The following is a 17,160-nucleotide window of genomic DNA, read 5'->3' as shown; positions in this document are numbered from 1 at the left end:
AAGGGTCTTTGGCTGTCCTTGAACTCACTATGTACCCAAAGATGACCTTAAATGCCTAATCCTCCTGCCTCTACTACTAAATGCTGGGATTACATGTTTGCATCACCTCTGTCTTAGGGTCTCTACTGCTGTGAAGACACATCACAACCATGGTATTTCTTATAGAGGAAAGCATTTAATTGGGTGGCTTACAGTTTCAGAGGCTTAGTCCATTATCATCATGGTGGGACATGGCAGTGTGCAGACAGGCAAGGCACTGCTGAAGAAGCTGAGAGTCCTATATCTTGACTCCCAGGCAACAGGAAGTGGTCTAAGCCATTGGGTGTGGCTTGAGCATAGAGAAGAACTCAAAGCCCACCTCCACAATGACACACTTCCTCCAACAAAGTCACACCTCCTAACAGTGCCACTCCCAATGAGTTTATGGGGGCCAATTACATTGAAACTACCACAACCCCAACTAACCAAAACATGAATTTTTAACACCAGACAGTATAATATGCTCTATCTGGGTTGTTAGGGGACAATATAAAAATTATAACCCACTGGGGACACAGTACAGTGGGTAGAGTGCTGGCTGCACAGCAAGGGGACCCAAGTTCATTGCCTAGCATCCACATCAAAAAGCCTGGTTTTTAGGATTTTTTAAGACCAGCGCCAGGGATATTGAGACACAGATCCCTGGAGGTTGCTAGCCCGACAGACTAACTCAATCAGTGAGAGCAATCGAAAAAGACACCCACCCTATGCCGACCTCTGACTGGCATACAAGTATACCCCATCCATATACAAACACACACGAACACACACGAAGATGATGGGCTAGAAAAATGTCTGAATTGCTACTGAAATTAGACCAGTAAATCTGAAGGGGGAAAAAAATAGGAACGGGTGATGTACAGTGGCCACCAAGACGGCACAGACACAGGCACCTGTCAACGGACTGCAATTCTGTAAGCATGCTTCTCAGGGTCCAGGGGCCCCAATATCTTCATTCCAGGTCGCCCAGATGGGAACACACGCGACAGCATGTTGCTTGATGGAATGGTATTTTGTGGAGCAAAAGCCACGGTGGGTAAAGATGCCACAGCCATGGCGTGGAGCAAGCCAGTGCCCCACACGGACTGGCCTGTGTTCTCACTGTGACCACACACACCCGTATCTAAGATGACACAGTGCAAGTCACCTGGAGGCACAGCTTTTCAGTAACTGTGTGCTGACCCCGTTCAGCTGCTCACCCCGGTGTGAGAGCAGTCTGGAAGAATAGCGTACCAGAGCCGATTAGGAGCCAGAGTTAAACTGATCTGTTTGGTCCAAAGAGCGCATTTTCACTTGAGAAAAAAAAACAGTGTAGTTCTCAAAAGGGAGGGGAGCGAGTGGGTTTACGGCCACTTATAAAGTCAGAGCTCAATAGGAAACACCAGACTGGCACAGGTTCTCAAAGCATAACAATTACTCAGGTGATAAATGCAATATTTACAGCAATTGATAGGCTGAGGATGTGACTCAACAGGCAGAATGCTTGCCTAGCATACCTAAGGGTCCCAAGTTCAATACCCAAGATCGCTTAAACTGTGTGTGGCGGTCCAGGTCTGGAACTTGCAGGGTGGAGCCAGGAGGACCCAAAGTCCAAGGCCATCCTTGGCTACCCAGGGAATTCCAAGGTCAGCCTGGGCTACTCGAGAACCTTCCTCAAAAGATCGGCCAGGTGCGATGGTGCACACTTTTAATCCCAGCACTCAGGAGAGAGACGCAGGTCGATGGCTCTTGAGCTCAAAGCCATAGGGAGACCCTATCTCCAGGGTGGAGGGTAGGGTCAGTGTCTTCCCGCCTAGTGAGCCAGTGTTCCCCTCCCCCAAGGCCTGCACCTGATGTTACAAAGTCACAAAAAAAGCCATTCAAAATGTAGCATGAGTGGGATTAGGGTTTAACAGAGAAAGATCACCAATGTTTCCAGACCCTCTGCTCACGGCTAAGAATCTACTCCTGGGCCAACGACTGGGCTCAGTGGATAAAGGCACTTGACATCAAGCCTGATGACCTAAGTTTGGTTCCCAGGACCCAGAAGGTAGAAAGAAAAAAACCAAGTCCAAAAAGTTACCCTCTAACCTTCAGCCCATACCATGGCTGCCTGGGACTCACAACACTCAGGAAGCAAAAGCAGGTGGATCTCTGATTCAAAGTGTCTACCTTTTGAGTTCCAAGAAACCAGCACTACACAGTGAGACCCTATCTACAATAAATACACGGAATGTACTGCTGGTAATATCTTTACCTAGTATCACTGTCCCCAGGTGACTAAAACAGCCCTTTCCACCCACAAATCAATGGAGTGATGAGCCTTCTCCACGCACTTGAACAAAGCTACAGCTCACAGCCCACTGAACGCAAAGGCAGAAACGGGCAGACGAAAAAGGGCCTTGGAAAACTGAAACAAGGACCATGAGTGCAGGCATAACACACGCCTGCGAGGATACAGTTCAAAATGCTCTTAGTGACTTGGTATCTGGAGGCAGGAATATCCCAGGTGATTTTTCTCTTCTTTACAAACACTTTTATCTTCTCTGATTTACTTGAGGGTTTTTTCTTTGGTTGGTTGGTTTGGGTTGGGTTTTGTGGTGCTTGGGAATGAGCCCTTCGCATCATGCATCAAAGGTAAGGAATTTACCTTCTCCATAGAGCTACGCTTCCAGTCTTATTTTCTCCTTTTCTCCTACCGCAGACATACCCCATACACTGTAAGGCCACTGGGACGAGCAGCCATGGTTCAGTATCGACTTTATAGCCAAAGATATTCTGGTGCCTTCCCCAGAAGTGGGCCCGCCCTTGAATACCGTGGACAGACTCATAAACAGCTTCCTGTAGGAAAAACCGGGACCCTGAAGCCAGCAAGACTTGGCTTCTCTGCCAGGGATGTCCTGCTCCAGAGGCCTGGCTACAGCCTTGCTTCTCTGTGCCCCATTTCCTGCAAGGTACTGAGAGTTAAACAAGGTCATTCAGGGCTGTCCTGACCAGGTCAGCGTTCTTGTTGACACAGGCAGTCCAGGCTCCCCAGAAGAAATTTTGGGGCCCAAGGGTAGCCATGCAGCTTCCTCTACTCACACTAAAGGCCTATATACATATAGCCCCAGACCAGGCACACAGCTTCCTTGGACCCCACTGATGGAATTCCAGGCAGGAAAGGTGGATGGCTTATTCAGACAGGAAGTGAACTCGCCGGATGAAAGACCGGCCAGCATTCCATCAGGAGCCCCCACCTGCTAGTGACCCACAGGGTCATGGGAGCTGGGAGTGTGTGGGCACATGGAGGCCGAGGAGGAAATAGGATTTACTGCAAAAGCCAAGCACAGGGCAGCCCCCTGGGCAGGGAAGTGACTTCATTTCACACTCTGTCCTCTCTGCTTCCGTCTCTGGCACGGAAGGGACTTAACCCTGAGAAGGCCATGTATCTCCAAGTCCTGGTCAGCTTCACACCAAGACAGGGGAAGAAGTCAGGCTTTCTTCTTTCCTCGACACCTAGCCATCCCAGTTCACAGATGAGGAAACTGAGGCGCAAAGAGGCTGACAGGAGGCCAGAGTCTCTGTCTCCAAACACCTTTACCACTACCCCGAGCTGCAGCAGGGGAGATGCTAACTATCTATCAAGGACAGCTCCTGGGCTGGAGAGATGGCTCAGAGGTTAAGAGCACTGACTGCTCTTCCGGAGGTCCTGAGTTCAATTCCCAGCAACCACATGGTGGCTCACAACCATCTGTACTGAGATCTGGCGCCCTCCTCTGGCGTGCGGGCATACATCGAGGCAGAATGTTGTATACATAATAAATAAATAAATAAATCTTTAAAAAAAAAAAAAAAGGACAGCTCCTGAAGGAGGCAAGGCAACTGAGCCTGGAAAGGAAAACAAAGGTGTTGTTTCCAGAAGGAACAACACAGACGGGCGTTCCGCACTGTGCAGAGACTCTCAGAAAAATCCCATGGTCCCTGGGACTAGAGTAGAGGGTGGGAGGTGGACCCCAAGTGCTTGGGCACTAAACCATGGACTTTCTGTTGGGAGACTTGCCGGACCACAGCTTGTAAGTAGTTCTAATAAGTCTCCTTTATAAAGAGATATAGACACAGATTCATTCTATCAGTTCTCTTCCCCCAGAGAACCCTGACTAATACATACACAGAAAAATAAATAATAAAAAATTTAAATAATGATGATGCCTAGCCCGACTGAGATGACCCCTACCAGACCCACCTGTGTGCCCACAGCCAGCACACCATACACACCTGCCACTGTGCTGTTGTCCCCTATGCCCCACAGGCCAGCAAACACAGCTGAGTGACAATGAACACTGGCACCAAATTCAGACCCGAGTGGCACCTCATATAGGTTCACCCCACTCATGGAGACAAATCATGACCCTAGGGACCTGACAGGTTAAGCCCAGTCCCCAGACCCCCGTCTGCCCTTCCTAACTCTAGGCCAAGAGAGCAGCAGGGAGAGGCGCCAGGCTGCACGGGAAGATGGGGTTTGGTTTCTCCTCTTCCTGTTTATCTGTCCCCACCATCCTGAAGCTCCTGGCACTGTTTGTTCAGGGAAAGTCCTGCCAAGAGGGAACATCCTGCATTATAGCCACCCAGGACTGGGCTTCCCTGCTACTTTTGTGCTGGGGGCTCTGAGGGCCACCTGCTGCAAGTCCCTGCCTGGCTCTGGGGCTGCTGCAAAGAAGGGGTTTCCACAGCAGCTGTACCAGCTAGGGGCACCTGAGCCTGAAAAGACACTGTCTCCCCATGGGCATCGGTTGACTCCATGTCCGGATGGGAGAAGGGACAAGAAGGGTTCCAGGCAGGGACCTAGCAGCCTGCTTTGGGGTCAGGGATGCAGAGTTCAGGCTGTGCAGTCAGGTAGACCTGGCATCAGAATCTGACTCAGCAATGTGACATTGGCCACGTTATGAATGCCTCTGAGCCAGTCTCTCTCCTGTCAGGTGACAATAGCAGAGAGCTCACAGGGAAGGGGTGGCACCCCATAAATCACAGCAGCTGTCATCCTCTTCTCCGGTGCTGGCTCCTCACTCAATCCTCAAACATGACATGCCCCCCCAAAACTTGTTAAATTGGACTGTAGAGATGGCTTAGCAGTTAAGAGCCCTGGCTGCTCTTCCAAAGAACCCAGATAAGATTCCCAGTACCCACATGGTGGCTCACAACCATCTGTAACCAGTTCCAGTTCCAGGGAATCTGATGCCCTTTTCTTCTTTTTTTTTTTTATTTATTTTTCGAAACAGGGTTTCTCTGTAGCTTTGGAACCTATCCCGGAACTAACTCTTGTAGACCAGGCTGGTCTCGAACTCACAGAGATCCACCTGTCTCTGCCTCCCGAGTGCTGGGATTAAAGGCGTGCACCACCACCGCCCGGCCTGATGCCCTTTTCTGAACTTCATGAGTACCAGGCATATACATAGTGCACATACATACACATAAAATAAAAATAAATCTTTAAAAAAACTGAATAGTCACACAGAGGCAGGAGCAGGAGAATCCCGAGTTCAAGGCCAGCCTGGGCTAAGTAACAATACTCTCACAAACAAAACAAGATTAGGGCCCAAAAAAGGAAGGAAATTCTGACTGGTTCTGCCACACGGAGGAACCCTAAGTATTCTGCGCTGTTTGAATAAGCCAGAAACACATGTGACTCTACTTTGTGCCCTGCCCTCCCACCCCCTGACCCCATAGCAGTTAGTCCATCACAGAGCCAGGAAGCAAGACAGTGGCTTCCAGAGACTGAAGAGTTGGTGTCTAATGGGCACAGAGTTTCTAGTTGAGAAGACAAGACTGTTCTAGAACGGCTGTGGATGCTGGCAGAGTGTTTGCATGGCACGCTCAAAACCCTGGTTCATTCCTTAACACCATATACACCAGGCCTGCTGGTGCATGGAATACATACAGAACTCGAGAGCTAGAGACAGGAGGAGGACTGGAAGTTCAAGGCCAGCCTCTGTGAGTCGGATGCCAGCCTGAGCTACATGAGAACTTGTCGAAAGACAGGCAGACAGACGGACAAACACGCAAAGACAAGGGCAAACCCAAGCCTGACCATCTGCCCTGCTGGGACCAGAGAAAGGGGACAGAGGAGGCGGGAGGAGATTACTTCTGAGTGGGCGTGTCTAACACCATAAAACCCAGAAGCAGTCTCCTCCCTCCCCCCAATTCCTGCTTGACCTGGAAGTTGCAGCCAGGGTGGGGGTGGCAAAGACTAGGGAGTCTGATAGACTGACACTTTGCTTCCTGTTGCAGGCCTTCTGGAAGCTCCTCAATTTCCTTCTTGGTGAAAGAAGGATTCCAGCCAGCAATTCACTCCTGGACATCTCAGGGTCCTCAGAAGACAGAAGAGAGCTTTAGTCCAACGCCCACTGGTTAGAAAAAAACTGCTCCCGTGGAGGACCCAGAGAGCCCACACGGCAGCTCACAACCTTCTGTAACTCCAATTCCAGGGATCCAGGATGAGCACCACAAACACACATGGTACATAGACATACACACAGGTAAACCCTCATACACACTAAAAAAGAAGAAAGAAAGAAACCATCCTAATCATAGGGACTATCTTGAACTGCTGTGCAATCTGGGCTGGGGGTTTGTTTCCACGTGGAGAGCCCAGTTCCTCCTCCATGGAGGCCACATGACGGCATCACACACAGCACAAAGAAAGATCGGCTCAAGTCAGAACATGCAGCGGGGAGGGAGAACCAGGGCACCTCACCCCCACGGGAGCATGACCGTGCCTGACTGAGAGGGCCAAGTTTCCAAGCAGGCTGGACGCTGGCAGAGTGGAGAGCATCTGTGCGTCCTGGGCAAAGCCCGCGGCTGCTGTGCCAAGTCCTGACTCCCACAAGAAGCAGGCTGAAGAACCGCTACACATGACTTCAATAGTGGCCATTATTCTGCCCTTATCGGCAAGCCAACAAACCGGCCTGCCAGGAGCTCAGGGTGACCTATTGAGACAGACACACAGAGTCACTCATGGGCAATGTGAGCTGAGCTGGGAGGTCTGGTTACCCCAGTCCATACACCCAGCCCCAAGTCCTTGATATGCGTAGTCTGAACACAGTCCAGGTAGCAGGGACAATGGCAGGAGAGGCCAAAGCCCCAGTGTTCTGCCAGCAGGCCAGCACAGGCAACCTCTGAGACTGAGAATAGCCCACTTCCCCACACCAGCATGGCTCACTGCAGGTGTCTGGCTTTCTAACATCCTTAGTAGTCCTGTTTTTATAGGTGTTTACTTTTTGATGATGCTGGGGTGGAACCCAAGGCTTTGGGCATGATGGGCAAGCGTTCCACCACTGAGCCCTACTCAAAGCAAAGTTAAATAAAACCTGAGTTCTCAGGCCCTTGGGTCTATTATGTCTATGGAAGTTACACCCTAATGTGGGTAATGGACACCAACAAGCACTTCTCTGTCTCTCTGAAGGAGGAATCTGGGGCTGGGATGCAACTTGCTCAGTAGAATGTTAACTTAACAGACATAAAGCCCTGGGTTCGATCTCCAGTGCGGCAAAAACTGGACAAGATGGTACTTGCCCATAATCCCAGCCCTTGAAAGATGGAGGCAGGAGAATACAGAGTTCAAGGTCATCCTCTGTTACATAGTAAGTCAAGGTCAGTCTGATTTATATCAGACTCTGTCTCAAGGGGTGGGGGAAATCAATCTACAAAAAAACCACAGCTGGGTCATGGTGGCGCGTGCCTTTAATCCCAGTAATCCCAGCACTTGAGGCAGAGGCAGGAGGATCTCAGTGAGTTCGAGGTCAGTTTGATCTATAAAGCAAGTTCCAGAACAGCCAGGACTGTTACACAGAGAAATCCTGTCTCGAAAAACCAAAAAGAAAAAAAATACATGGTGAGGCTGGAGAGATGGCTCAGTGGTTAAGAGCCCTGGCTGCTCTTCCAGAGGTCTTGAGTTCAATTCTCAGCAACCATATGGTGGCTCACAACCACGTATAGTGGGATCTGATGCCCTCTTCTGGCATAAAGGTGCACATGCAGATAGAGCACTCATATACATAAATCAATCAATCTTAAAGGAAAAAAAAAAAACACATGGTATGATTACAGTTATATGAAATGTCCAGGATCAGAAAATCTATAGAGACAGTGGACTCATGGGTTGGGATGAGCAGATACTACTAATAGTACAGGACATCTGTGGTAGTTTGATTGGCTCAGGGAGTGGCACCATTAGGAGGTGTGGCTTTGTTGGAGTGGGTGTGGCCTTGTTGGAGGAAGTATGTCACCCTGGGGGCGGGCTTTAAGGTTTCTTTATGCTCAAGATACCTCCCAGTGTCACAGTCCACTTCCTCCTGCCACCTGATCAAGATGTAGCCAGCACCATGTCTGCCTGCACACCACCATGCTCCCCACCATGGTGATAATGGACTGAACCTCTGAAACTGTAAGAGAGCCTCCCTGATTAAACGTTTTCCTTGAGTTGCCATGGTCATGGTGTCTCTTCACAGCAATGGAAACCCTAAGTAAGACAGTGTCTTCCAGGGTTCATGAAAACGCTGTATAATTGGCAGGTGCACCATCTGTGAATATACTGACTAGAAGACACTGAGCTGAATACCTCAGACAGGTGCACTGAATGACATGTGAATTACTCTCAAGCCAGGTGTAGGACACATGCCTAAAATCTCAGCACTCAGGAGGTTGAGACAGGAGGATCACAGTAACGTTTGGGCCAGCCTGAGCTGTACAGCAAGATCTTGTCTGAAAAAAAAAAAAGAAAGAAAGAAAGAAAGGCCGGGCAGTGGTGGTGCACCCTCTAATCCCATCACTCAGGAGGCAGAGGCAGGCAGATTTCTGTGAGTTCGAGGCCAGCCTGGTCTACAAGAGCTAGTTCCAGGACAGCGTCCAAAGCTACAGAGAAACCCTGTCTCGAAAAAAGAAGAAGAAGAAGAAGAGGAGGAGGAGGAGGAGGAGGAGGAGGAGGAAGAAGAGGAAGAGGAAGAGGAAGAGGAAGAAGAAGAAGAAGAAGAAGAAGAAGAAGAAGAAGAAGAAGAAGAAGAAATCAGTATTAGTATATGTCAGCAACACAGGTGAAGCAGAGCTAAGTTGTGGGACTCCTCAGTGGCAGTTTCCCTCCCAGGCCCACTCTCTTTCCCATCCTCCTTTGGTGTCCTGAGTTCCAAGTCAACCCCATCTGAGTAAGTAGGCAGCTACATCCCAACACAGGACACCTACCTGGGAAATATTTCACACAATAGTGTTAAGACACAACACTGAACTATAAAATTAGGGGAACATTAAAACTTTACAGGCAGAAGGGTGAGGGTTGTGTTTACCCATCTTGGACAGTCTCAAGGAGGAAGTGAGCACAAAGATTCAGAGTCCCCAGAACAGCCTGTCAGGGATTTGTAGTGATATCCTTGCGGGCTGGGCTGCTTCCTACAGAGGTGCACACGGGCCCAGCCCTCCACCCACACACATGCCAGAAAGCATTCCTGGGCTGAGGCCCCGACCAAGCACTCCTAAGAAAGAGCTGACTAAGTAGGCAGTCTCTGGTGCTTGGAGAAAATCTCGCACCTGCTCCTCCTCACAGACCCCAAGGCTCTCCTGTGCACCCCACCAACTACCCTCTGTGGAGCCATATTCCTTTTCACAATTTGCAGATACAAGAAGTGGGATGGGAACCCAGCTTAAAGAGGGCACATCCACAGACCCTCAGCTTCAGCTGAGCCCCTCCAGGACGATCACATCCAAGCAGTGTGTGCAGGCCAAAAGTGTCTATCTTCATACCTGGTCAGGCCTGGAGCAAGCACGTTTACCCACTGAGCCATCTCTTGCATCCTAAAACAGCTCATTTTATGTTCAAGGAAAAGTCATTAGAAAGCCGGGCGGTGGTGGCGCAAGCCTTTAATCCCAGCACTCAGGAGGCAGAGGCAGACGGATCTCTGTGAGTTCGAGACCAGCCTGGTCTACAAGAGCTAGTTCCAGGACAGGCTCCAAAACCACAGAGAAACCCTGTCTCGAAAAACAAACAAACAAAAAAAAAAGTCATTAGAAAAGAATTGATTAACCAATTTTTTTTCTAAACGTGGTAGCTCATGCCTGTAATCCCAGGACTTGGAAGATTGAGGCAGGAGGATTGCCAAACATTCAAGGTCAACCTGGGCAATTAATGAGTTCCAAGCTAGCCTGAGCTATAGAAATGACATTCTGCCTCAAAAACACAAACCACCCCTCACATTTACTACTATAAAAACCCAACTCTAACTGAGCTAACTCTAACTGAGCTCGGGGCTCTCCGATAACTCTAATACATTGGATACACAAAGAGACCGAGTTTGCAAACTTGTATAAAATAAAGGTTCTTTGCTTTTACATACGGGAAAACGCACGCACGCATACACACAACCAAGAGAAAGAAGCTAGAGAGATGGCTCAGTTGGTAAAGTGGTTGTTCTACAAGATGATGACCTGAGTTCAAATCCCCAGAACCCATGTAAAAAGCCAGACACTGCAAGGCACATCTGTAATCCCAGTGCTTCTCCTGTGAGAAGGGTTGTTACTAGTCAACAAAGAGCCCCCGCCTCAAACAAGGCACAATCCAAAGACCAACATCCACAGCTGTCCTGTGATACACACACACACTCACACAAATGCCCACACTCATGAGTGTGGGGTATAAATACAAACACAAAAGGCAAGACTAGAGAGATAACTCAATCAGTAAAGTGCTTCTCTTTCTTTCTTTCTTTCTTTCTTTCTTTCTTTCTTTCTTTTTTTGGCACAGGATTTTGCTGTGTTGCCCTGGCTGTCCTGGAACTCACTCGGTAGACCAGGCTAGCTTCGAACTCACAGAGATCTGCCTGCCTCTGCCCTCCAAGGGCTGGTGTTAAAGGTGTGCGCCACCACTGCGGGCATGTGTGCAATCTCTAAAAGCAGGCAGAGAAGAAGTTTCCCGCCCATTCTGCAGATGAGAACATGTGTTTGGAGCAGACAACAGGACCATCACCCAAGCGGACTCCCCGCAGAACCCACGGAGGAGAAGCCTACCCCACACTTCTCTACAGCCCAAGAGCTGATGTCCTCAGGTGACCCTTCGTCATGGGTACCTGGAACCCTGAGCCTACTGACAGGTCTTGGGTGAGTCAGGCCAAGATACACTCATAGATGGCTCCAAAGGACCACAAGTACCACCATCCCCAGTCCCCTGCAGGGACCATAGCCACGAGGACAGACAGAAAACCTGGAAGCCAGAGCAAAGCTAACCCACACCGAAGACCAATGGCTGGCTTGAAGCTCCCCTATGTCCCACCACTGGAGTGAGATGCTAGTGGAGGGTTACCCTGGGAAAGAAGCAGAAGGATCCCAAGATGGAGCGCTCCATCACTACCAGTGCCAGCCCAAGGGCTCACACCCACTGGCCACTTAGAGACCAGCAAGAGAAGGGTTAACTCAGTGGCGGGGTTATTGGTCCAGGAAAAAGGAAATTCCCCTCTGTACTTTCCAAAGACAATCCTCCAAAACATCCCAGTGTCCATGTCCTCTTTTTGGGGCGGGGAAAGCCCAGGAGCGGTACCGCCTGGAGGCAGGTGCCGGGGCTAAGTGGAACAAGTGTTCCGGGACATCTCAGGACATTCACCAATCTCCCGCTGGAGGCCCACAGTCCTCCAGCTCCAAGTGCTTTCTCCTTAGGGAAGAGAGCTGCTGGGAGCCCACGGAGCTCCTCCCAGCGACCTACCCAGGTCTCCAAGGCACACAGTGAGGCTCGACACCCATGTCTATTACAGAGAGTTGCCCCAGCTCCAGGCCAGACTGGATGCCTATGCCACAGAAAGTAGGGAAAACAGCTGGGGCCATTCCACCTCCACCCTACCAGAACTTCTGCTGGGGTAGTCATCTAATCTTTGCCAAGCCTGCCAACTGACTGCCGGGGCAAACTGTGCCCTCCGGCTCCAGCCACAGGCAGCAACAACATACACACACACAGTGGGCCCCAGTGGTGTGTGGTATAATTCATGTGTGTGCCTTGCTTGCCTGCTAGGTGACTAGAACCTAATCCACTTCTATATAGATACTTGTATCTATATAGTGTATCTATACTTCTATATAGATACTTGGACTTCATCTGTGTGTATGCACACAGGTGTTCATACACATGCGTGACCATGCATGAAGGCCAAAGGTTGACGCTGGATGTCTCCCTAAATCGCTCTCTATTTTACGTTTTTTTGAGTCAGTGTCTCACTGAACCTGGTTCTCAGCAGTTTGGCTAGTGGGCAAGTTAGCAAGCCCCGCTGATCCTCGTCTCCACTCCCCCAGCACTGCACATGACTGCAGCCATAAAGCAGGGTTTTAGTGATGGAACTTAGTCCTTGTGTCTGCACAAGATCCAACTTCACCAGCAGAGCCGTATTCCCCACTGTCAGATTCTCTGTACCTCAGATGACACCCACACGGAAGCCTCCAAATCAAAATGACGTCGGGCTCTTGCCCCCACTGAACACGGTGCAATCATTGGCTTCTCTGGTGTCACCAGCCACCCTCCTGGAAAACGTGATCACGATGGCTACAGCACCCACTGTCCCCCTAACAGGTCCTGTGAGCCAGACACTCTCCAGTCATCTCCGAACACAACTGATGCTCTTGTGAGTGTTACAGGAGAATCCCTTTTCTTACCCTATTACATAAGGAAAGTAAGGCACAGAGACATGAAGTGTGCTGTTGAGGGTCACAGAGCTTGGACAGGAATTCTGCTACAGGCCCCTACAGAGCTGTATTCTTTAAATCGAGGGAAGACAGTCAGGTGTGAGGCTATCAGGACACCCTGTGGAGGAAGCCCTGCAAGTGACAAAGGCTGTCACTCGCTTTTTCTTTCCCAAGTCCCAGACAAAGGCCTGAGCAAAGTGGCAGAGCCAGCTGCAGGGAAGGGCCTGCAGCTCCCCACTCCCGGGCCCATCCCTATGCCATGCTGGCCACAGGAAACATGAAAAGCCTGTCTCCAAGCGCTTTGCTCTGAGCCAGGGAGAGGCAACGCTGCCCACCGGGAGGCCAGAACCATGATTTGGGGCTATTCTTAGCGAGTCACTGGCTCCCCTCCCAGAGGCCCAGCAGGCAGAAAGCCCAAGACTCCACACGCCCAGCCTGTCACTTCCTGACCCTTTTTCAGAGGACCCTAGGACGAGGAGGGGCTATGGGCAGAGAGGGAGGACAGAGGGGGCTGCCACTTCCAACAGAGATGTGCCCAGTGCCTACATGCCCTACTTGCCCAGGCTCCTAGCCAAGCACCTGCTTTGCCAGAGAGTCTCTGGGCTGTCCTGGTTGCACCCCTGCTGTCTGACGGAAGGTCACTAACTTTCCATGAATTGTCCCCCATTTAACCCTCCAGGGAGCTGAGGTTAAGGATGAGGCAACTGAGATGTTAAGTAACCATGGAAGGTCACGCAAGCATTCGGTGTCACACTGTATCAGGGTCAGGGCTGGCTCCAAGGTGCCAGGCTGGGCAGAGGAGCCAAGAGAGCAATCAGAGCATGGGAGACTCTGCTCTGTCCAAGTCAAGGGAAACAGCTTTCATCCCAGACCCTCCACATACTTCCCAGTGGTATACAGAGGCAACCGCCTGAAGGCGCAAGGATTTCAGTTAAGTTCAACAGAGAAGCCATGAGCCAGACTCTGGCGCAGGCAGCAGCTGAAGCAATGCACAGTGCAACTGGGAGGATCATGAAAGTCCCGGAGAGACAAAAGAATGCCACCAAAGGCTGAAGAAGCTTCTGCGGGTGTCCCAGGCAGACACTCAGACCTGTACCTGAGGGGACAGGCCTTCAGAGTAAAACCACTGCATCCTTTGGGGTCCTCTAACCATCCCCAAAATGATCTAGAAATAAATCCACAGTGGGGCTGGGTCTCAGTTGGTAGTGTTTGCCTAGGATGCACGAGGCCCGAGATTCCATTCCCAGCACCCTATAAACTGGAGGTGGTTGTGCATGCCTGGAACCTTAGCATCCAGGAGGTAGAGGCAGGAGGATCAGGAGTCTAAGGCTATCCTTGGCTACACCTTGAGTTCATAGCTAGCCTGGGCTACACGAAGAAGGAAAGAAGCCATACCACCACCCAGCACCTGAGATTCTGTCCCTCCACACCAAACAAGATGATGCCTGGCTAGGCTGCCATACCCATAGCAACATTCACCTGGGACCACACCTCAGCATCTGCAGCCATCAAGATGCTAGCCTTTATTAGCAGGTGCCTCTGGCCAGTATGTGTGTTTCCCTGAGGGCCACAGCTGGCTCCATGTCTACCTAGGTACTTGAGAACCTTGAGACCCAGGTTCTTTTATCTACAAACGTCCGTTCCAATTCATGTCTGTTCTTCAGTGAGCCCACCTGTCTGCCATTCACACACCTGCAATCCCAGGAGGACAAGCCTGTCTATAAGTGTGTCTGTGGCTAGTCCTCCAGGACATGCTCACACACACCTGTCCCCTCAGGTGCCCATGACTTTTTGTGCCTGTTCTCAGGTAAACATGCCCAGTTCTTCCCTGTGTCTGCCCAGATGTTATACACCTGACTATGAGCACACGGTCCACATGTGCCCTCCCACCTGTGACTGAGAAGCTCTCACTAGAAGGACAGCACCAAGGCCTTGGACACTGGTACACTGCCACCTCCCCAAAGTCTTGTAGGAAAGCAGAGGTCTATAAGGGACAATAGGGACTGAGCAGAGTCCCAGACACTGCAGGGTCTCACAGGTAGGGTCAGAGTTGCCCCAGGCCTCACCCTGTCCACTCCAATACTGGAGAAAGGAGCAAAGTGGGCCACCTCAGGCCTGTCTGCCCTCACAGGAAACCGCGTCTGGCCAAGGCCTCCCACCCTCCCCTCCAGTCCCCACGATGGAGGCTCTTCAAAAAGGAAGTCAGGGTTTCCTCCGGTAAGGAGCAGCCCCAGACCTGTGCTCCATTTGAGTGGAGAAAACAAATGGGTCCTTAGACCCCCAAAGCAAACAAAATCTGGGGTGGGGGTGGACACACAGAAGCAGGAAGTCTTGCAGGCCCTCCTACACTTGCCGGCCCCTGAGGTGGAAAGAGGTCCTGATTCATTTGGTATCGCTAACAAGGAGGGCAGGACTGACTCCACCAGGACCCTGAAACACATCTGTGTGCAAAGTCTCAGGACAGCCCAGCCAGTACCCTTGCAGTACTGGTGTTTTGTAATTCCCATGAGTAGCCTCTTGGCATTTTCTTCTACTGCTACCAGCTCAGGGCCGCTATCAAACTCCCGATCGGAGAACTGGCCAGTGTGTTTCTGTCTCGTCTTCCCTTCCAGGGCAGAGCCACGCGAGGACAGAGTCCTTCCAAGTCCTCCCACCTCCCACACTGTCTGGGTATGGCTCAGAGCCCACAACTCACAGGTGCTCTGCCACTGGCTGAGAGCAGCCAAGGACTGGCGGGGGCTGTGGCTGCCAGAGCAGAGATGCCTCAAGCCTGCCCGGACCGGGAGGCTTTTGCAGCGTCTGTCTTCCAAAACAAGAGCACTCTGGCCACTACAAGAGCCTGGAACAGTCAGTCTCCCGTGCGCTGTACCTTTTCAGAAGAGTCCATGTCCTTCCAGGGGTTCCTCTGAAGCTTGATGAGAGGAGGACAGATGGACACACACCACACATGCACAGATAGATGAAAACACACACTCTGCGTGCACACGCTCGCACCCAGACTCAGAAGAGACCAAATAGAGCAGAGAATCAAAGCCTGTGCCTGCCAGGCCCCTGAGTTTGCTCCCTTGTCCCTGGGCCTCAAGGGCCCAGAAAATAAGTCCGGGGACCCCATAACAGGATCGCGATCCGGTTATGTCTCCTAACTTCTTAGGAAGTCCAGCTGGCAGGGAGGACTTCCAGGCCCGGCAGTGAGGAGAGGGTATTGCCAGACCACGTTGTCTCCGCTCCGGGGAAAGCCAGGGTACAGAGCTGAACCCGGGATTGACCTGCGCTCGACCCAGGAGCAGCACGGGCTTTGGGAGAGCACGGTGGCGCCGGCCTGGGGCAGGCCTGGGTATCCCGGACGCCTCCGCCCCAAGTCAAGGGACCCCGATCTGCCCTCGGCACAGCCCACGCTTGCTTACCTGGTAGCCGCAGCCCCGGGGGAGCGTCGCGCTTTGCGGCCGGGGACTGCCGGCGCCGAGGCGAGCTGCGGGCGCGCCCGCGCGGGCTCCAGCTAGCTCCGCCCACCCTCCCGGCCCATCCGGGGGCGGAGGCAGCTCCCGCAGAGTCCAGGGAGGGCAGACCCCATCAGCCTGCGGCCACCAAACCCCGGATCAACCCCGGAGCCCCGCCCCGAATCCGGATTCCCCACCCCACCCCAACGCCCGGGCGGGACCCGTCATTCTCTTCCCAGCCCGTCCAGCCGCAGCTTCGGCCTCCGCCCCACGGGGAGGGGGCGCAAACTTAAAGACACACTCACCCCACCGCGTCCCTATAGGCATCCCCCGGCCTCAGGGCAACTTCCAGAAAACTCCGTTCCGGGCCAGCTTCTTCCGTCTGTCTTTTGCTCCTGGAGAAAAAGTCGGGGGCGGGAAACACTGCCCGCGAAGCCAGTTCCTCTTTCCTTGTCGGCTCCGCTCCTTCTGGAAGATACCCAAGGCTGGCTTCCAACCTCCTTGGCTGGAGAAAGCGTCACAGGCTGGTGGCGCCACACCCCCTCACCAACTCCAGGTCCCCAGATATCGGTAGTCCCTGGCTTCCACCTGCCCTCTCTGCTTCTCCAGACCGTGCCGAACACCTGGGCTCCAGAAAAGGCCTTTCTCCTGTGCAACTTGAGATAGGGGACTGACGTCTCTGGGTTTCAGCCTCTCGAGATGTCCAAGGACGGGGCCCCTTTAAAAGCAGGTTGTTAGTTTGACGGTGCCTTAGGAAAACTACAGCCCCCAGTCTTTGAAAGAGGAGGGGCCCCACTGCCCCTACCCAATGCCTCCAAGTGGTGGGTAGCTCTGATGAGCTCTGGGTTCAGACCTGGGCAGGCTACCTGACCCTTGGCCTGGAGTCACCTTAGTGCGGTTGCTCACCTCTGCTTCTGTCTCAGGAGGCCCTGCCTCTACCTCCCTTGGCCAGTCTAAAATTATAAGGGTCCTTGGCGCACTAGGCAGGAAGTTGTGACCAGGATGAAGACAACTGTGGCCT

At 51.9% G+C, this 17,160-nt stretch overlaps 1 protein-coding gene across 2 annotated transcripts in view; it reads right to left on the bottom strand.

Annotated features, from left to right (window-relative positions):
* Positions 1–16,583, bottom strand: part of Pald1 (phosphatase domain containing paladin 1) — a 61,265-nt gene extending 44,682 nt beyond the window's left edge. Inside the window, exon 1 of one of the 2 annotated variants that reach the window (XM_041656494.1) lies at positions 16,445–16,583. The gene's annotated coding sequence lies outside the window, so the exon portion shown is untranslated. Of the gene's footprint in view, positions 1–16,106; positions 16,210–16,444 lie in introns of those variants that run through there. The other variant, XM_041656493.1, reaches the window with a different exon arrangement.
* Positions 16,584–17,160: the final 577 nt, after the last annotated feature.

This window comes from Microtus oregoni, unplaced genomic scaffold (assembly GCF_018167655.1).
Source record: "Microtus oregoni isolate MIOR12 unplaced genomic scaffold, Mior012 000007F_ref0000211, whole genome shotgun sequence".
Taxonomy (NCBI): Eukaryota; Metazoa; Chordata; class Mammalia; order Rodentia; family Cricetidae; genus Microtus; species Microtus oregoni.
This window is presented reverse-complemented; position numbering and strand designations above follow the sequence as displayed.